We start from the raw sequence: 22,396 nt of genomic DNA on the forward strand, positions 1-22,396 counted from the left end.
CCGACCCCGGTCAACACTTCCAGGAGCGATGGGAGTCTTCTCAATCAACATAGCACTGCGCTTGCACAACCACTCAGCTCTGATCGCGGATCATATGGAAAGGTGCGGCCTGGCTGACCATGGCGAGATGATGGCTAATCTGCAGTTCTCAACACCGGATTCAGGGGTAAGACTTTGGCCAGAGCGTGTAAGAGACACACTCATGCAGGTCTTCAGCCATTAGCCCATTAGGAAAGATCAAGGCTATAGCTCTGGGTTTCTCTCAATCTGCTTACAATGGTCAAAGTCCCCGGGGAAACTTGTACGTGTTACGTCAAACAGATCCTATCGACTGTCTCCAGCAGAGCAACATCGGACCGTGACGAGAGGACACCGTATGCTTTGCATGCAAGAAGTCGGGACCTGGTTCTCTGGAATGCATCCAGCAGGTATCAAGAGCCAACCTTGACATTGACCAACTAAGCATACTCAGCAAGCTGATTGGTGGTTGGTATGCTTAATTAAGTACTCTCATTGACAGCGGATTCCTCTTCTTAATCTTACTGTGTTTGCAAAATGAATTGTCCAGCAACATAGGCTGATCCCCAAGCTTGTGCTTTTGATGCTGAAAATCACGACACTATCAGGTGCTTAGTCTGCTCTCTCGCCCGGCGTGGCAGCAGACAAAAAAAACATTTAAGGTTCAGTTAAGAACGAGATTGATCACTGGAGACTGTTGGACCAAGGTTATACAGTACAATGGCCTAAACATACTAACGAATACGGTCATTGCCGGATGCTTGTTGTATTGAACTTTGAATGCACAGCATCAGCTGTGGTAGGTCAGCCCCTTTCACAGAACTGCGTATCCGTGAGGTATGAGGCGCTGCACCCTCTGATCCTCCATTGGCTAGAACGAACTTCTCTATTTTATGCTGTCACATGCAGTGGCAGCTTGTCTGGCTCGCCTGAGACTAACTGACGGTCAGGCTGAGGTTTCTGCACCCATGAGAACACCACCATTCCCCAGGATTTAGAGACACAGATGCAGATCCTATACTCTCCTTTCCTTTCAATTTTCGTTATTTAACCACTTTGTGGTGGATATGATCTACTCACGTTCCACTGCTTTAATTGATACACCTAAATTATGCACGGCACCACACAATTAGGGCCAGTCGGGGAAGCTAAGGGTAACCGCACCAGCATTAAAACCAGTCTACACAAACACCAAACACTGACTAGTGCACTGAACTGCAAACCAGTGTACACGAGCACCATCGGTCAATGCACTGAACTGGAGAGCAGTATACTCGGACACGAGAAGACAAGAGGCTGTCGCTGCTGCAAAGACAAATCATCAGACACTCGCTCAGTGCGCGGAACTTTTAGCAGCAAGAGGCTCTTGTCTCATGTGTTTTCGCGGTACACATAGCATAAACTGTTGCATGTATTCATTTATTACTCACTATTCATGGCAGACCGGTCTTGGTTATAGACTGTAGACGGTTTGGCAAGACCATCTGCAGTGACAAGGGGAAACAGTTTGGACTCAACTCTTCTTCTGCAATCTGTAGCTGAAAAGAGTTTCCTTTCCGACAGGTTCCACCGTCGACTGTCCATAGTGTTTCTAAAGGTATCAATATTCTTACAATTAAAATGGAAGAAATCACATGGAAACGAGTAATGAAACAACTATCCACGACTGTAACAAGATAATAAGCAGTCGATTTCTTCTATTTCAATTGTATACATTGGTTCAGTATCCGAGTTCAATATTCTTACAGATCAGTATTATGAGCGGTATGACACACAAGACAGGTGATCAATATTGCCAGAATCAATAAAACTACAAGTCTCCAATGCTAGTACAGGGCCGACTACTTTGAGTATGTTACCTTAACCCATGCTTGCGGGGAGAAATTAGGAACTGACGTGTTTATAACACCACAATTCTAATCCTGCACTGGCTACTGAACTGAGAATTTAAACCTTTAAAGTACCGGTACACAGGGGCGTGCTCGCCCCCCCCCCCCCAACTAGGGGGGTGCACGGGAGCCGAGGGGAGCCCCCCCCCCCCCCCGGCAATTTTCTGCAATTTGTTTGCAACCTTTCTTGAATTTTAGAGCATATTTGCATACATTACAACTGCAATTACCCAGATTGAAATTTTTTGGGGGGTGCACGTGCCCCCCGTGCCCATCGCCGAGCCCGCGCCTGTGTACCTGTACGTGTGCTGCAAGACGACAAACTGAGCAATCTGGACAGATTGTACGCTCTTAGATGTCTTCGAGCTCCTCCTCTTGTCACTCCACCGTTACTTCCTTCTTCATTAGTTCCAATGCTTACACCCACGTTCACCGTGACCTGAGTAAAGCCATGCGAACTCACGTTGAAAGACAAACAGCTGACCTGATCCCATCACTGAATAGTGGTGGCAGCAGATTATTATGTGACTGTTCGCATGAATAGTTGAACCTCAAGTTGTAGTACAGTGTACAATGCTAATCCAAAAGCCATGGGGTAGCCAATAGCAAAGAGACACATAGTCGGACAAGAACTTTTCAATTCATTCATTCGGTGACCACAAAAAATACCAAAAAAACAAAAGAAAAGAAAAAAGTCCAAGAACTGTATAAACAGAGAATGGTTATTGCTGAAATAGAGGCTACCACAGGAAAACCTACTGCTTGCGGTGACAATAATGTCCATGGGTGGTGAACTATACCAAATGCATGTATGCTTCAACGCGCTGCTGACCATGCGGACAGGCAGTATGAAATGGAGGACTGAAATTCAGACACAAGTGCATGATTTGACTAAAACGTACATGTCAAATCTAAACTGGAGACAAGTGTCGGTCTTCAGCATGTAACATAAACCATTACAGCACACGGGGTGACAATACTGAGCTATTCATTGTGAACTTGATAAATATGTCCTCAACTGTTCACGATAGGGAGCTGATAAATGTCCACTGACTAAAGAGCACTCGCTCTGCTCTGCAGCAACACTTTCAGCTTCTTTGTCCGATGTTGTACGCACAGAATCCAAGCCTAGTTTCTCAGCCATGAAAAGTCGGCAAAATTCAGTAGCGGCATCAGCAGAAGCAGCATACGAAGATGCACTATTTGATGATGAAGACTTCGCGCTTAACACCGGACAACTAGATGCAGTTACCTCGTTCTGAGGACGGAGTGGTGCAGCTGGCCTTCGGACAGCTTCTTCGGCTTGTTGTAAATTCCTTGCTACGGAGAAATGATCAGCTGGTAACATAGCTTTGTCCTCGCCAAGCATTTTGGAATACTCTGCAATGTCATTCTCTACATATACTTTAATCTTTGCAATGGTGTCGATTAGGTCCAATGTCATTCCATATAAAAAATCCTCTGAATCCCCATCTACAAACCATAGGTCCTTGTCATAGGAGGAGAGGAGATAGAGAAGGCCAAAGCCAGTATGAACATCATTGCGGCCACCTGAGGACAATGTGCATTTTCGTAGCTGACAAGATTCAGTGCAGTGCCCTGATTCGCAAAGCATGAAAATACGCCTAAACACAGCATAGAACATCACAGTAGCATCCTGGCTGATACGATGCACTACACTTATCAGTTGGCTGGATTCAGTCTCAAATGTAGTCAATACTGCACAGTCTGAGACAACGCTATCACAGTGCTCAATCACCCCGAACATCTTTTCCAGGTTCCGCAGCAGCAGCACACTACAGATAAAGTGTACGGGAATACACGATGGTGGTGGTGGTTTCACTGAAGTGGACTGATGCTCTGTCTTCGATGACTGAACGTGAGGGCATTGTAGTGGCACAGGTTTCACGACTCGACGGCGAAACTCATTCACATCACATTTGTAGAACGATGGATTGAACATCCTCTTTGCCTCCAACACAACAGACTTCCACTCATCACTACTACGAGACACAGCACTACTACTCAATTCTTTCCCCACACACATATCCACGATGAGGAAGAATTGAGCCAGTATTGTGTACGCATCATCAAAGAATGGTACAAACTCACTGACACTGAAGAGGTCTGAAGATGCCACACTGAATTCTTTCCAATAGGTTTGCTCACCTCCTTCCTCACTCTTCAACAGTAGCAGGCCTCCATCATAGCAGGAACAGTACATCTGCAACACCTCAACCATCTCCATTGATGCAATTTGACAGAGATATTCCCTTGACTCAGGTACATGAGCTGCAATGTTGTCAACAATGTCCTGCAAACTGTGGAATATATGCCAGAACTGTGCCATGCATCCAAACTGTTTTTGCAAGCCATACTCTTCTAGGATATCATTCCCCAAAACTAGATGAGATTGTGCGGGTACTTTCACATGGGATCGACTTGGCTGATTGCCGAAAACTTCCTCAAATAGGCCATCGAATGTCAAGAGCCTCCGCTGCAAGACGTGTATGAAAGTGGCTGGTCCCAGTGTCTTGTCACCCTCGAAAAAACCAGGAATATGTGGCCTGTAATTACTACTCTCACTATGGGATTGTTCCTCTGCTTCATCCACCAGATTACCAAAAAGCAGGAATAAGTAGTGCATACTATAGCGACGGTGCAAATAAATCAACCGGAAGTCGGGCTTGTACTCAATACTCAAGCCTAGGAATTCCTTGTCTCGTTGCTGGCAACCTGGAAACACGGACTGCACTGCACTGCATGCCTTCTCCAACTGTTCCCCGCTAAGTTCACATTCCGATTCGTGTAAACTTCGGTTCACTTTCGCAGAAGCCTTCCGTTTGCCTTTCTTCTTTGGTTTCTTGGTCGTTCTTGGCATTGTGATGGATTCAGGCGCATGACACCTGGAATTGGGGAGATATCACTTCTTTCCACTAAGATCATATATAGAAAATCCCTGCATCACTACAAAGATTCTTCAGCTACCCAGCTGGGTACAGCAGCTTCCCAACTGACTATGCAATGCAAGGAAATGCTCAGAATACAAAATTCACTTGGGCACCAAAACGACCAGGAATATTGTAGGAACACCGCAAGGCACGACAGCAACGTTTTACTGGAACAATGTATGCACTCATACCACTATGAATTCTCTTTGGTGATAGCTCTACCACATATCACATTGGCAAGGTATTCCACTGTAGTCACCGCTTGATTAAAACAATCACACCGCGGCGGGAAACAGTGCCAATAGCGCTACTTTTATTGAAGCTAATCGGAACACACACACATGCACACACACACACACACACACACACACACACACACACACACACACACACACACACACACTGTCACGGTACTACTACACTGCTGACCTAGCACCACTGACCACTGATGAGATTCAGAACAAGTGGTAATACTATCACAAGAAAAACAGTGCTTATGATGGGAGTGCTGTGATAATTGATGTATTGAGTGTGTAACCCGGCTATATTGACCTGTTAAGGTTCCCAAGTACCTTGACAAGTTACACATACAGTCATGCACATTACTACTCACCTTCAAGTTCACACCTCTAGCTTAGTAGCTCAAGGCATTTTTCAAGTTCTACCACCAACTTCATTCTACCATCACCTTTCAAATTTAAATATCCCCTAGCAATCGTGCCTATGATGGCAGGACATCTAACTTCATTGCACCATATGAATCTTCAGCAAATTACCCTAACACCAGTACCATCATCACCATCATCGCTGACTGGTACAAAGACGATTTGCTTGTGTAACCTATCACAGCATTGGAACGTAATTTTTAACACAAAATTCACTTGGCTGAGAAACAATCAGTCGGTTACGGCTCGTCAGATGATCGCTCCGTGCGTGGAACTTACAGCAGCAATAGTCTCTTGTCTCCTGTGTTTTTGCAGTACACACATACACACAATGTATATGTAGTACACATGTAGCGGAAAGTACCGCCAGAGCGCCCCACCATCTCGTCCTTTCGTGGTCGTATTGTGGAGGTAGTCTCCTGTCTGTAGGTCATACGACACAAACTTTGTACACATATTGCACGTTCTGCAGACAAGCCGTACCTTCCAGTGGACACGAGCTCCACACAAAACCTGCTTTGTGTTACCTTAGTACACTAAGGTTCCCACACCGTACAAACTTCGTTGCACTCTGCCATACGATTTTCCTTTCCCTGGCTGTAAAATCAAGGTGGGGCGCTCTGGCGAGACGGGACGCTCTGGCGAGACGGGACGCTCTGGCGAGACGGGACGCTCTGGCGAGACGGGACGCTCTGGCGAGACGGGACGCTCTGGCGAGACGGGACGCTCTGGCGAGACGGGACGCTCTGGCGAGACGGGACGCTCTGGCGGTACTTTACGGTATGTATAGCATAAACATTCGCATGCATTCATCTATTACTCACTATTCACGGTAGGCTCCTGTTTGACCCTTCCTCATCTTCTTGAATGAACTTGAATCCTCCTCTTCCACTATGCTGACTCCCAGGTATAATCTTTACCAGAGAGCCGAACGTCACGTGCTGAGTCTCATTGACAACACAACACTGTCTGGTGAGAATGCCGCATTTTAGGAGACCAGAGCTCGAGCTAGTGAGAGCACACATCGACGGTCACTGGCGCTGTATACGATAGTTGCTGCGGTGGCAGGTTGGTGAGCCATGCGGCCGAATGACAGCGGCATGTAGCCCACACACGGATCGCGTGTGTGGCACAGGACAGAATGGGCGTCTGCCATGTGCCTAGGATGCCAGTGGCAAGGACACAGACAGCTCTCGGTTATAGACTGTAGACGGTTTGGCAAGACCATCTGCAGTGACAAGGGGAGAAAGTTAGGACTCAATTTTTCTTCTGCAATCTGTAGTTGAAAAGAGTGTTCTGGACAGGTAGGTTTAAGAGTACATAAGCTGGTTATCGTAATTCCGTGCATATAAGCCCACGGGCCTACATGTATATCCGGATATAAGCCCACCTCCGTTTATAAGCCCATGGGCTTATAAACAGACACAAATGCAACTCGCGTGTCAACAAGAATTCTTCACAATGTGGACTTTTCCTACCATGGTACAGCAGGTCAGTGCTGTTTACCAGTAGAGTATAGTACACCCACAATGAGCACAGACTTGCACTTTTCCGTGAACCTTCAAAATTCGAATATTGGCAGGGTTCTAGCCAGACCAATATAGTAGGGGGGGGGGGGGCGGGCATGGGAAAAAGTTACCCCATGACCCATTTTTTCCATTGTCCAAACTTGTCTTGCCATGCAAAATGTAACATATGGGGTGAACCCCGACTTCACCCCTCACAAATGTGCCTTTATGAACCCTCTAGTAGTGACTATCGACTGTATTTTCGTTGAATGGCGTGAAAAACAAAAAATTGGAAAATGAGTAGGGGGCGGCCCTTTTTCACAGGGGGCGCGCAAACGGAGTAGGGGGGGGGGGGGCTGCGCCCCCTACCCCCCTTTGGCTAGAACCCTGATTGGCCCATGGGCTAAACAACGAACATGTTTTACTGGATATTTTATCCCCAAACTGCATTATTTCGCACATAAGCCCATGGGCTTATATGCGCGGAACTACGGTATGTACTCTTGTCTACATGCAGGTCATCATGTGTGTTGTTCAACCTGATAACTTAGAAACGTCTATGCAACAAACAAACATACGCCCGATAATCATATCGTTTTCACTCACAGAGCAACTGTTCAGTACATGGGGTAGTGGTCTACCAGAGCAATCACACTCACCACCGTGCTGGTTTTCCAGAAATGAGTAGAAGCAATGTCTAGGCAATACAAAAACATGTGCCTGACAATCGTATCCTGCAGTGGTTAGAGCATTGCTAGCCTCAAGCAAGGGTCCCTGGTTCGATAGAGCATTGCTAGCCTCAAGCAAGGGGGGTCCCTGGTTCGATAGAGCATTGCTAGCCTCAAGCAAGGGTCCCTGGTTCGATAGAGCATTGCTAGCCTCAAGCAAGGGTCCCTGGTTCGATAGAGCATTGCTAGCCTCAAGCAAGGGTCCCTGGTTCGATAGAGCATTGCTAGCCTCAAGCAAGGGTCCCTGGTTCGAGTCCTGGTCACGCTGACAGTCAATTTTTTCTGAAGACTTTTTTCCATTTTTCCATTACCTCCACTAGCGAACATTTCTATCATTTCGTACATGACACACATGAAACGCCCCATAACATGTGATAACCTAGGTATAAACAAAGGTTAATATTAGTGGTGTGCATGGGTAGTCGGGCACCCGTGCTACTTGTGAAGCCCTCGGGCAGACAGGTACAGAATAGTAAACGAACACCCGAAGTCGCAGATGACATCATGTACAGTGCAAGTGTACAAATTCATGTTAACGCACTCTCCACATACAGGCATGCACCCGGCTCAGAACACATTGTTTTCTGGTTGGCATATCAGGGATATTGGGCGGAGCAGCTGGCGTGCATGAGAAAGACAGGTCGGCCTGCTCTGCGCAGGAGCTGTGACCCGGTGCACACATAGTGTGTGTGAGAGAGAGAGAGAGAGACAGACAGGTCGGCCTGCTCTGCGCAGGAGCTGTGACCTGGAGCACACAGAGTGTGAACGGGTGCACACATAGTGTGTGTGAGAGAGAGAGACAGACAGGTCGGCCTACTCTGCGCAGGAGCTGTGACCTGGAGCACACAGAGTGTGAACGAGAGACGGTCGGCCTGCCGTGGGCAGGAGCTGCGACCGGTAGTGATTGAAATGAGCCAGCTGCGGAGATAGACTGCCCTCACCCGATATAAGTATATTGACAAGAGTTGTACTGACACTGTTATTGAGGAAATTATGGTGACAGTGACGGAGAAATAGTGATCCCCAGTCGAATGGGGTTGGGAGGGAAGGGGAAAATTAACAACTGACGGACAAACCAGTGAACAGTCAAGTCGTCGGAAAGCAAATGTGACAAAGGAGTCTCTCTTTTCTCTTGCTCTCTCTCTAAAGCAAGATTTGGAAAGCACGCGTGGGAGAGTGACGCGCGCTGCGCATGCGCATGTATAGCAATGACATCATAATCAGATGCATGATCATCAGACTAAGTATGAGTGGTAGATGTTCCACGTTCGTTAACAGGGCTTAGCGCACACGCTAAACCACCATAATACTCCGCATGTCCACCCAGTGTGTAAGGGATAGGCATTTCCTTGCTGCATAGCTCGCTGGGCATCCCATTGCTTTGTGTAACTTGCTAATCCCTACACCTTTTGTGTACGTGCTTTTCTTTTCTTTTTTCTCTTCTTCCGTGGTTGGTCTCACCCTCTCCTCAATTCAATTGGCTGTCCTGACATGCTACGAGGTGCCGCATTAAATAAATAAATAAAATACATAAATTTCCCAAATCGGCCCGATTTCTCGCATAGTCGGCTTTTCGATCGGCTGGGAGAATGTCCAAATTCGGCCATATTATGAGCCCCAAAGTCAGAATTCGGCTCAAAGCATGCAGTACTTGAAATCACCACTTGCAGTATACAACATTATACATTTTACATTCACGCTATAGAGCCATTAACGCACTCTCCACATACAGGCATGCACCCGGCTCAGAACACATTGTTTTCTGGTTGGCATATCAGGGATATTGGGCGGAGCAGCTGGCGTGCATGAGAAAGACAGGTCGGCCTGCTTTGCGCAGGAGCTGTGACCCGGTGCACACATAGTGTGTGTGAGAGAGAGACAGACAGGTCGGCCTGCTCTGCGCAGGAGCTGTGACCTGGAGCACACAGAGTGTGAACGAGAGACGGTCGGCCTGCCGTGGGCAGGAGCTGCGACCGGTAGTGATTGAAATGAGCCAGCTGCGGAGATAGACTGCCCGTTCCCAATATCCCCAATATGGCATGAGAGTAATAATGAAATACGACTGGTGTATTGTGCTGTGCTGACAGCAGCAATGTAAAGCTAAACCTAAGCAGTTCAGGCATGGTGTGGTCACTAACCCGCAGCTACCATTGATGACTTTGAACTGCAGCTAATTGACGTGACACTCGCAGGGTGTCAGCTGTAGCAGCCCGGATGTAGCGGTGGACCGCATCACTGCGCCATCTACCCATGATACGGATGATGTGTTCGGGGACACCTGCCATGGCCGCTGATGTTGCGGCGCCAATCCGGAAAGAGTGACTGGCATATGCACTCGGGTCCGTGACCCCACAGAGTGGCAGCAGGTTGCGCAGTTCAGAGGACACTGCATTTCTTGTAAGCGGCTGGCCATTAGCATAAGTGAACAGATGGTCGCCGCCGGGGCGAAACGCCAGGTAGTTTGCCATGGCCTGCACTGGGCAGATCAGTGCGTCCGTGCTGGCTCCAACCAATACTGTGTGGCCCGTGCTGTCGGGGTCCGTCTTAGATGAGCGCACGTTTACCGATAACGACCGCGGGTCAGTACTGATCGTCACATCACATCGCCTCAGGCCAGCAGTCAGTTCTCCACAACGGAAGAACCCATGAAACGCCAAGGAAAAAGCTGCCCTTAGCATGGCCTTGTCGTGAGGGTGCCGCATGCGTGGAACGGCAACATGCCGGCAGATCTCCCTGAGAAGTGGAGTGGTTATCGGCAGACGATGACGCTGTGTCGATGACGACCTGTCGATGCCCCGCAGGACCCTAGCGAGGAGAGTTGTTGGGCCCGACGGGTAAGCAAAGCCAAGTTCCACATGAAGGTTGCGGATTGCCTACATGTAGACACGGACAGATCGAGGCTGAAGAGTCCTGAACAACTCGGCAGCAAAATAGCACAAAGTAATGTCGTCGCCCGGCAATGGGTTGCAGGCATGCACTTGGCAGAACTGGAAGTAGCGGGTCTCGGCGGTAGAATACGTCCGGCGGGAGGATGGTGCTATTGCCAGTGCTGCTAGCTGTAGCACGGAGTCTGTCAACGGAGAGTTGGCAAGACTGGCTGATCTGGCTCGGCTGCTGCTTCCGGGGCCTGGTGCCTGAATACCTGCAGCAAATTGCGAGACAATGCATCGGCGACAGTGTTAGTGACACCAGGAATGTGGACAGCTGACACCAAGAAGTCATGCTCAATACACAGCAGATACAATGCCCGGATAAGTGTCATGACTGGCGGTGAACGGCAGGTACCGGAGCGTATACAGTCCACCACGGCCTTGTTGTCACACTGAAACTGAATGCGTCGCCTGCTCCACTCCGAACCCCAGGTCGCGCAGGCAACTATGATAGCATACATTTCTTTGAACTCAATGTTCTCGTTCTCGTTCTAGGCTGTCCACTCTCCTCTCAGCCACCGGCCGTTGTAGAAGGCACCATAACCGTGAGTGCCGCTGGCATCAGTCTGTAGTTGCATGTCGGGGGCTGGCGTCCACTCATCCACCAGGAAGAATGACTTCCCATTCCATATGGTCAGGGCCTCTGCCCACCACAACAGGTCTGCCATTGCCGATGCCAAAATGCGTAGCCATTGGTGCAATGGTGTTGATCGAGTTGCTCTGTCCAGGTCGTACAGGCGTCTCAGGAATGTGCGACCAGCTGGTACAGCTCTGGACGCGAACGAGAGTTTGCCCAATACGGAGGCGAGGTCGCGTTTCTGAACCCGGCCGGATTGGACGAGGGCCGACACGGTGGTAGATAGCTTAGTCAGCTTTGAGGGTGGAAGGCGGATCTCCAGAGCCATTGTGTCCAGCTCTAAGCCCAGGAAGGTGAGAACCGTAGAGGGGCCGTCAACCTTCTCAGGTGCAACTGGGACCTGTAAATATGCAAACAGGTCGAGCAGTAGTGACTTCTGGTGCTGGGCAAGAGGAAGACTGGGAGGCGATACATTCAGGAAGTCATCCAGATAATGAATGAGATGGGGAAGGCGGCATGTGTCCTCCAGAACCCAATGAAGGGCAGATGCAAACTTGTCAAATATGTACGGAGGTGACCGAAGGCCGAACGGGAGGACTTTTTCGAAATAGTAACGACCATCCCAAGAGATACCCAGCAAGTGCCAGTCAGAGGGGGCAACAGGGCATAATCGGAAGGCGTTTCGAATGTCCACTTTGGTCAGGTAGCAACCACGGCCTAACTTCATGATATAGGAGATAGCCGAATCGACAGTGTCATACTCCAAGCTGAATGACTCCCGGGAAATACCATCATTGACACTGCGGCCAGTGGGGGAGGATAGGTCATGGATGAGGCGAAATTTGCCATTGGATTTTGGGATCAGGCCCAAACCCGAGGTTTGAAACAGCTGATATGGCGGCTCAGCAACCGGACCAGCTGTTTCCCCAGCATCGCAACAAGACTGTAGGTACAGGGTGACAAATTGTTTATTGCAGAGACTAGACGGATGATTGACAGATTGAATGCATGATACCAGAGGAGTGGTGTGACCAATCGAGAAGCCGTTAAACATGCCAGCACATACATAATCACGAAACAGGGCATCAGGGTGAGCAGCTAGCAGTGCAGTTAGCCGAGGCACGTTGACTGGAGTGACGACGTCACTGGGAAGACTGAGAGGCCGCTCGGGTGCAAGTCTTCTTTGGGTGTTTGCCGCGGCATGACAGACAGACATGGGCCCGTATGCAGGACGGGTATGTGCAGGCGCCGTTGTTGTAATTCCGGCAGATCTGGCGGCCATCGAGACGAGGAGCTGGGCTGGTGGCTGACTGGCACGAAAGGGGCAATGCGGGGCTGGAGATGGGTGCACGAGAGAACAACGCGAGCAGATAGGGCGCCCGCGGCTCGTGAAGCAGGACTGCCAGAGGTTAGGGTCCAGTTGCCGCCAGGAATACAGGTGCGGCATGGCAGCAAGACCAGCACGGAAACGACGGTCATAGGTCAGCCACGCGTCGGTCAGATAATTGTTGTTGGCCTCGATGATGTTGGCTTGGTACGCCAGCAAATCTGGAGCTTGGTCCGGCGACGCATCGACCAGGACTCTGGTGAACAAGGTGAAGGCCTCTAACCACGTCGCCAAGTCATGGACTCGGCGCTTGGAGGGCTGGGGAGTGGACGAGCTCTGCACCAGCTCAACGGACCTGCCGTTCACCAACGACAACTGCAGGACATCACTACTGCCGGACATGGCTTCAGGCAACAAGTCCCCAAATTCGACAAACTCACCTCGTGTGATACGTTCCCGTAGCCGTGGAGGGATGACGGGGAGTCCTGGAGAGCCGGCTGCGCAAGCCAAGTGCATCGGGGAAGGCTGCCCCAGCGGGAGAGGAGCTGATGCTGGTGCTGGTGCTGGTGCGGCAATGGGCGAGGTGGTAGGGGCGACGACGTTGGATTCCAAACGCTCCACGCGCTCCAGGAGGGGCTGGATAACACCAGTCAGGTCGCTCAGGGTGAGAGGAGCTGGTTGTGACGGCGCAGGAGAAGTCACCTGGTCCGCATTGGCTGAAATGTGCCCATGAGCATGGATCACACGGGACCTCGCTCTCCGATGGTCTTGAGAATTCGCAGAATTCACAGCCCGCTGCGGATACGGGTAGAGAGCTGGGGGACCGTCAGCGTCAGTGCCAGCAGCGCTTGCACCCCGTGAGGTGCTCCGTGTTCTTGGCATGTCCGTTGAGGCAGGAAAATGTAGGAAATTGACAACTGACGGACAAACCAGTGAACAGTCAAGTCGTCAGAACGCAAAAGTGCCCAAAGTCAGAATTCGGCTCAAAGCATGCAGTACTTGAAATCACCACTTGCAGTATACAACATTATACATTTTACATTCACGCTATAGAGCCACTAAAACATCAAGTTTCGGCGAATTCAGTGCGAAATTTCTAAATTCGGCGCAATTTTCGGCGATTTCTTGACAGCCATTGATGTCGGCATCTTTTTCTGCTGACCGATCTCGGGAATGCCTAAAGTCACAGTCATCTCTTGCAGTAAAATGGCTACAGAAATTGTATTTTTATGCTGTAGAGGCAGCAAAACATTGATTGTCGGCAAATTCAGGGCGAAAAATTGCATATCCGGCGAAAAGATCGATGATTTTTCAAAACCACTGTTTTCAGCGAATTTTTTGGCCAGCCGATTAGGGAAATGCCAAGTTAGGGTGCGTTCTTATATTCTCTAGCTTCTAGAAGAAGAAGAAAAGAGAAGTCGAAGAAACTGGGATTACTCAAGAACGGGTCTCGAAGAATTCGGAGATATTTTGCACATGTCAAGCAAAATGAAGCGCCAAAGGGGCCGCGATCTTGAGTGATGAATGTAGTAATGCACGTGTGCGTATGCGAAAAGGAAAATGCGTATACTCATGATGAACACATGGCTTTTAGTCGTAGTTCGCATGCGCTGATCCCAAACCGCGGGAATCTCCAAGTTTCAACCACCTCTGAAGCTTGGAGAGCTTGGAGAGCTTTGGAGAGCCTCCTAAAAGTCGGAGAGGATATAAGAACAGCTCTCGAACTTTTCGGAGAGTCTCCAACTTTTCCGAGAGGATTTAAGAACGCACCCTAAGGGAAGGGGTGCAGTGTGGTGTTACCATGGAAACATTACCCGATCGGGTACCCGGGCGCTACCCGTGGAAAAGTGCCCCGAACCCGATACCCGTGCATGAAAGCACCACTCCCTGTTCAATACCCTGAAACACTGTGTATTGAGCAGGGAGTGGTGCTTTCTTGCAGGTTTACCAAGTGGAAGGGGACGTGCTCCTCGTGTGCTCCGGATGGCAGTCGTGAGTCAGTCAAGCGTCAAGTTCGGCAGGAACGTGTGTTCTTCATTGGAAAAACCAAGTTCATAACTAATACCGCCGATGTCGCAACTTCTAAGTTCCTTTTTTAATAATAATAATCATAAACACAGCTCGCATCTTCCCTCAACCTGTTAGACAGGAGCAGAGTCGACGCATCTGTCAACAGTGTCAAGCCAAGTTAGTCTATCTCCTGCAGCTTGGAGAGCGCTCTCCACGGAGAGATCTGCTTCCTTTTTTACCATAATTAAATAATTAAATTGGCTCGCCATCCGAATTCAACCTGATCTTACTTATCCCATGAATATTGGTGGTGGCAGATTATTATGTCCGCACGAATAGTTGAACCTAAAGTTGTAGTGCAATACAAATCCAAAAGCAATGGGTAGCCAATAACAAATTGACACATAGTCGGACAAGACCGGCTTTTCAATCACAAACAAAAAACTATACAAAAGAACAGAAAACAAAACAAAAAAACTCAACAAACAGAGGCTGGTTATTGCCGAACAAAATAGAGGCTAGCATAGGTAAACCTTACTGATTGCGGCGGTGATAATAACGTCCATTGGTGGTGATCTATCTGCATATCAAATACACGTTGCTGACGATGCAGACAGGTGATATGAAATGGATGACTGAAAATAAGAGACAAAGCACAAGTGCATGATGCGAGTAACTGAGAGTGCCTGTTTAGTCTAAACTCGAGACGTGAGTGGGTGGTCTGCATGTTCTACCGACTTTTCCAGTACAAGTGGGTAACGATACTGAACCATTCATTTTGAACTGGATAAACATTTCCTCAACTTCTCACGATAGGGAACTGATGAATGTCCCCTGGCTAAAGAGCACTCGTTTTGCTCTGCAGCAGCATTTTCAGCTTCTTTGTCCAATGCTGTACTTGCAGAGTCCATGCCTAATTTCTCAGCCTTGAAAAGTCGGCAAAATTCAGTCAGCAGTACATCAATAGAAGCAGCACACGAAGACGCACATTTTGATGATGAAGACTTCGCTTTTAACTGCGGATAACTAGATGCAGTTGTCTCATTCCGTGGATGGAATGGTTCAGCCGGCCTTCGGACAGCTTCTCGGACGTGTTCCAAATACCTTCCTACGGAGCTTTGATCAGCTGGTAACACAGCTGTACATTCGCCAAGCATTTTAGAATACTCTGCAATGTCATGCTCTAAATATGAGTAAATCTGTTTAATACAATTCATCATTCTATTTGCCACTCCTAATAACACTGAATCAACTGAATCTCCATCTACAACCCAAAGGTCCTTGTCATAAGAGGAAAACTGATAAAGAAGGCTAAAAGCGCCATCAACATCATCACGACCGCCTGAGGGCAATGTGCATTTTTGTAACTGACAAGATCCAGTGTAATACCCTAGATCAAAAAGGATGCAAATACGCCTAAAAACAGCATAGAACATTACAGCAGCATCCTGGTAGAGACGATGCACTACACTTGTTGGTTGGGTTGATTCACTCTCAAATCTACCCGATTCATTGGCTGCACTCACTGACACAAAACTAACACAGACCTGAATCACAGCGAACATCTTTTCCAGGTTCTGTAGCAGCAGTGCACTACAGATAAAGTGTGTGGAAATACACGGTGGTGGTCCGGGTGGTGATGGTGATGGTGGTGTTGGTTTCACTGACATGGACTGATGCTCTGTCTTCGATGGCTGAACGTGTGAGCATTGTAGTGGTACAGGTTTCACGGCTCGACGGCGAAACTCATTCACATCACATTTGTAGAACGATGGGTTGAACATTCTCTTTGCCTCCAACACAACAGACTTCCACTCATCACTACTACGGGACACAGCACTACTACTCAATTCTTTCCCCACACACATATCCACGATGAGGAAGAATTGAGCCAGTATTGTGTACGCATCATCAAAGAATGGTAAAAACTCACTGACATTGAAGAGGTCTGCAGCTGCCACACTAAACTCCTTCAAATCCGTATGCTCGTGTCCTTCCTCACTCTTCAACAGCAACAGATCACCATCATAGCAGGAACAGTACATCTCCAAGACCTCAACCATCTCCATTGAAGCAATTTGACAGAGATGTTCCCTTGATTCAGGTACATGAGCTGCAATGTTGTCAACAATATCTTGTAGACTGTGGAAGATATGCCAGAACTGTGCCATGCATCCAAACTGTTTTTGCAAGCCATACTCTTCTAGGATATCATTCCCCAACACTAGATGAAACTGAGCGGGTACTTTCACGTGGAATCTACTTGGCTCATTACCAAACACTTCCTCAAATAGGCCATCGAATGTCGAAAGCCTCTTCTGCAAAACACTTATGAAAGTGGATTGTCCTTGTGCCACTTCAGGCTCGCTGAAAAGCCCAGGAATAAGTGGCCGGTAGTTACTATTCTCACCTTGGGGTTGTTGCTCTGCCTCGTCCACCAGACCATCACTATCCGGGAATATGTATTGCATACTATAGCGACGTAGCAAATAGAGCGACCGGAAGTTGGCGGTGTGCTCGAAACTGAAGCCTAGGAATTCTTTGTCTCGTTGCTGGCAAGCTGGAAACACAGACTCCACTGGACTGCAGGCCTTTTCAAACTCCTCCACACTATGGTCATTTGCCAATTCCGCTGAACTTTGGTCCACGTCCGCAGCAGCCTTCCGTTCCCCTTTCTTCTCCGGTTTCCTGCTCGTTCTTAGCATTGTGATGGATTCAGGCGGATGACACCTGGAATTGGCGATATCTTACTTCTTTCCACTAAGATCGAAAACACTTGGAAAATCCCTGCCTCATTACACAGATTTTTCAGCTACCCAGCTGGGTACAGCAGCTGCTTCCCCAAATGACTATGCAATGCAAGGCAATGCTCAGAATACAAAACTCACTAGGACACCAAAACAACCAGGAATATTGTAGGAACACTGCAAGGTACGTCCACAACGTTTTTACTGAAACAATCTGTGCACTCATACCACTATGAATTCTCTTTGGTGATAGCTCTACCGCATATCACATTGGCGTGGTATTCCACTGTAGTCATTGTGTGATTAAAACAATCACACCCGGGAAACAGTGTCAATAGCACTTCTTAAAGAGAAAAGGACCTATACGTTACTAGTTATGTCTGACAGTCCACCAAGGTGAAGAGATAATGTACGGCCAGATAGTGTGACAACAAGGCACAAAATTGACAAGGATATTGAGACATTCGACGACCTGACACCTGGCTTCAACACATCTACGAAGCGCAAACCAACAACCCTCCAACTTGGAAGGCTCAGGTGCAGAAAGTTCCATGATAAGTTCTGAGTGTATATTATCTCTGTACCTTGGTGGACTGTTAGTCATAACTAGTAGTTAATAGGTCCTTTTCTCTTTACGAGGTTGCCGACTGGAAGGTGCGACGTGCTCCTCGTGTGCTCCGGATGGCAGTCGTGAGTCAGTCAAGTGTCAAGTTCGGCAAGAAGCGTGTGTTCCTACTTGTAGTTGGAACAATCAACTTCTTTTCTCTTTACATATTACTATTGGCTCAGCATCTGAGTTTTTCAAGTTAGTTATAGTACAGTCAAACCTCTTTAGTACGAACACCAAGGGACCGATGATATTTGTTTGCAATAATGGGAGTTCTTCTTATCCGTATTTTATACCCAGTGAATACACAGTGATTTATCCAATGGAGTTACGAATACTAGTTCTTCTTAAGCAAACATTTGCCTTATCAGTGTTCTTCCTAACGAGTTTTCACTGTAACACTTCTTCTGTTCATTTGGAACACACACATACACACACATACATACATACATACACACACACACACCGACAAACACACACACACACACACACCTCCTCCTCACCTCAGACATGCCCATCGCGGAAGCGATGATAGCGAACAGCTATGTTAGACATAGCAACTTGTGCTGGGATTACACCATTCAACAGCTTGCAAGGCTGATGAATTGACCGCCACTATTTTTAGCCTGGTATCCACCACACAGCTGTTTGAAGTGACTTTTTCTGGCCAGTGAATCCCTATTTTTCATTTTTACATTTTTTTCTACACACACACACCACACCACATACTCCGGCATACACTGGCTGTTGGTAACCACCCAGGAGAATGAAAGGAAAGTCAGGAAGAGTCCGAGAAAGAGAAGAAAGACGTGTGCGACCATAATCGTCGGGAATTGAACCCGCAACCTCTCGATTGGAAATCGACTGCACATACCACTGCACCATATGGGACACACACACACACACACACACACACACACACACACACACACACACACACACACACACACACACACATACTGTACTACTACACTGCTGACCTAGCACCACTGACCACTGATGAGATTCAGAACAAGTGGTAATACTATCACAAGAAAAACAGTGCTAATGATGGGAGTGCTGGGATAAATGCCGGCTTTGAGTATCAAAGCCAAGTTAGCCCACGCGGGCACATGCGTAGTGATGGTCTCATGATGCATATCATTAATTATTATTCTGTGCCGAGTATGGTCTGTAATTTGCATTTTTTGCACTGCTGCTACTGTTGCCTTTATGTGCGCTGCAGTAGCTAGTCGAATGCAGTTTGGTTGTCTTTTCCTTTGGACGTATACATGGCTGCTGTGTTGCTGCTGCAATGTTGTGGCAGCGGCATCTTGATGTGATGGACTGATGTTGTAACAGTGTACCCATTTGCTGTTGCTGGATACCGTAGTTTGTCAGTTGTGCCTGTTTTAAGTTGCCAGGCCAGCTTGTATTGGTGCGTTCCCGTTTGCTGTTGCCGGGACACCATGTTTGTCACGGCGTACCCGTTTGCTGTTGCCGGGGCCGTGTTTGTACTGGTGCGTTCCCGTTTGCTGTTGCCGGGGCACCATGTTTGTAACGGCGTACCCGTTTGCTGTTGCCGGGGCCGTGTTTGTACTGGTGCGTTCCCGTTTGCTGTTGCCGGGGCACCATGTTTGTAACGGCGTACCCGTTTGCTGTTGCCGGGGCCGTGTTTGTGTTGGTGCGTTCCCGTTGAGTTTGCCGGGGCACCATGTTTGTAACGATGTTCCCGTTTGCTGTTGCCGGGTGACATATTTGCCAATTGTGCTTGTTACAAATTGCCGTGCTGTGCGCGTTATGAGGTGATAAGAATTATGAGCCATGTATTGGCTTGCTGTGCCCAATGCCAATGGCTCTTGCTAACACAGCAATTTGCTATCATTGGTGATATTTCAAAGAGTGACAAATGTGAAAAAAAGATAATGGCAAACCCCCACAACTAGGTTCTATGCTTGGTGTGCTGGTGCGAGCAAGTTTTGCAAGCATATTGCAATGTGGAATACCTGCGTGTGTACATAATATTATTATGCTTGGCCACAGGGCCTAGCGGGTGTGTGCACACACACCTGGGTGTGCGGTGGCAGGTGCATGCATGTGGGTTAATTGATGTATTGAGTGTGTAACCCGGCTATATTGACCTGTATAGTTCTACCATCACTTCTCAAATTTAAATATCCCCTGGCAATCGCGCCTATGATGTCAGCACATCTAACTTCATTGCACCATATGAATCTTCAGCAATTTACCCTAACTAACACTAGTACCATTATCACCATCATTGCTGGGCTGGTATTGTAAATAGGGCTGAGTCGGGTAGCATTTTCTTCGGGTATCGGGTCCGGGTAGTTTCCACGGGTAGCACGGGTACCCGATCGGGTAATGTTCCCATGGTAAGACCACAATGCACACCGGCCCCTTCCCTTACGCACTGGGTAGACATGCGTGAATTATTTGCACACATGCACTGTATACCTCTCTCTCTACTCTTTCTAATGATGTCATCTGCGACTTCGGGTTTTCGGGTACTATTCGGTACCCGTCTACCCGAGGTCCTCACGGGTAGCACGGGTACCCGACTACCCGCGCACACCACTAATTGTAAACACGTACAAACACGTTTTGCTAGTGAAACATATCACGCCTGAACAAGGGCTGAGGCTTCTTGCAGCTTTATCTGTGAAAGGAATTCGGGTGGACACACCCATTCCCATAGCGGATCTGCAGCGCTATGAGAATGGGTGTGTCTACCCGAATTCCTTTCACGCAACCTATCACATTAGATATATAATAGAAGAATAAAACACATGGAAGCGAGTTATGAAGCAACTATCTACGGCTGTAATAAGATAATAAGCAGTCAGAAAGTGCGATAACAGGGCACAACACTGACAGGCTGCTGAGACGGCATTCAACAACCTAAGACGTAGCTCTAACACACCTCCAGCATGAAAACCAACAGCCTCCCAACTGGTTGGGTAGGACCGAAGCTAGGAAGGTGAGCACAGTGAAAATGTGCCCAAGCTAAGTCCCACATCAACACAGAATGCCGACTGTTACAGGACGATGACGAGACCAGTTAATAACATGACATTGCGGTCTAACCAAAGTTTGAAGCAGCAAAGCAACACACCACACAACTTGGGTGGGTCAGCAATACCTCTTCGGTCCTACCTAACCGGCATAAACCTTCCAAGTTGGAAGGCTGTTGCACGGTTTGCGCACTGGAGATGTGTTAGAGCTAGGTCCCAGGTCGTTGAATGTCTCAATACTCTGTCAGTTGTGTGCCCTATTATCGCACTTTCTGACTGCTTTTTTATCTTGTTACAGTCGTGGATAGCTGCTTCCTAACTCGTTTCCTTGTGTTTTCTTCTTCTATTATTTTTACATTAGTTACTAGCTCATTATCCGAGTTACATATCACATTAGAACGTGATTTTTAATTTAACACTTGTTTCACTTGGCTGAGAAGCAATCAGTCGGTTATGTCTCATCAGATGATCGCTCCGCGCGTGGAATTTACAGCAGTAATAGTCTCTTGTCTCCTGTGTTTTGCAGTGCACATATACGCAATGTATGTACAGTGCTGGCAACTGAAACCCGACCCCCTTGGTGGCGCGCCGCGCCGCCAAGGGGGTCGGGTTTCAGTTGCCAGCACTGTAGTGTACATGCACATATAGCATAAGCATTTGCATGCATTCATCTATTACTCACTATTCACGGTAGGCTCCTGTTTGACCCTTCCTCATCTTCTTGAATGAACTTGAATCCTCCTCTTCCACTATGCTGACTCCCAGGTATAATCTTTACCAGAGAGCCGAACGTCACGTGCTGAGTCTCATTGACAACAACACAACACCGTCTGGCGAGCCTTGAATGCCGCATTTTTAGCAGAACAGAGCTCGAGCTAGTGAGAGCACACATCGACGGTCACTGGCGCTGTATACGATTGTTGCTGCGGTGGCAGGTTGGCGAGCCATGCGGCCGAATGACAGCGGCATGTAGCCCACGCACTGATCGCGTGTGTGGCACAGGACAGAATGGGCGTCTGCCATGCGCCTAGGATGCCAGTGGCAAGGACACAGGCAGCTCTCGATTATAGATTGTAGACGGTTTGGCAAGACCATCTGCAGTGACAAGGGGAGAAAGTTAGGGCTCAACTCTTCTTCTGCAATCTGTAGCTGAAAAGAGTTTTCTGGACAGGCACGCACCTGGGTTTAACCCTTTCCGTGCTAATGACGTCGATAGACGTCATGCGCATTGTACGCCAAACGACTAATGTCATGACGTCTATAGACGTCATGAGATTTGCGCAGTACATCGCAGTGCATAGATCAGTGTACAAACGCCGTCAAAAATAAGTCTATAGCGACAATCGATACACCGTTGGAAAGGTGTTGAGCTCAGCTTTCCAGCAATATAAAGTTCTTCGCGATAGGAGAAAGATGGACGGAGCGGCG

At 48.1% G+C, this 22,396-nt stretch overlaps 1 long non-coding RNA gene across 2 annotated transcripts in view; it reads right to left on the reverse strand.

Moving 5' to 3' along the window:
- Positions 1-21,827, reverse strand: part of LOC135814134 (uncharacterized) — a 43,224-nt gene extending 21,397 nt beyond the window's left edge. Inside the window, exons 1-3 of one of the 2 annotated variants that reach the window (XR_010553158.1) lie at positions 21,651-21,827; positions 6,348-6,751; positions 1,449-1,502 (exon numbers count right to left, since the gene is read on the reverse strand). This is a non-coding gene — a long non-coding RNA (uncharacterized LOC135814134). Of the gene's footprint in view, positions 1-1,448; positions 1,503-6,347; positions 6,752-7,690; positions 7,997-21,650 lie in introns of those variants that run through there. The other variant, XR_010553159.1, reaches the window with a different exon arrangement.
- Between the last annotated feature and the right edge of the window lie 569 nt (positions 21,828-22,396).

Source organism: Sycon ciliatum, chromosome 4 (assembly GCF_964019385.1).
Source record: "Sycon ciliatum chromosome 4, ocSycCili1.1, whole genome shotgun sequence".
Classification (NCBI taxonomy): Eukaryota; Metazoa; Porifera; class Calcarea; order Leucosolenida; family Sycettidae; genus Sycon; species Sycon ciliatum.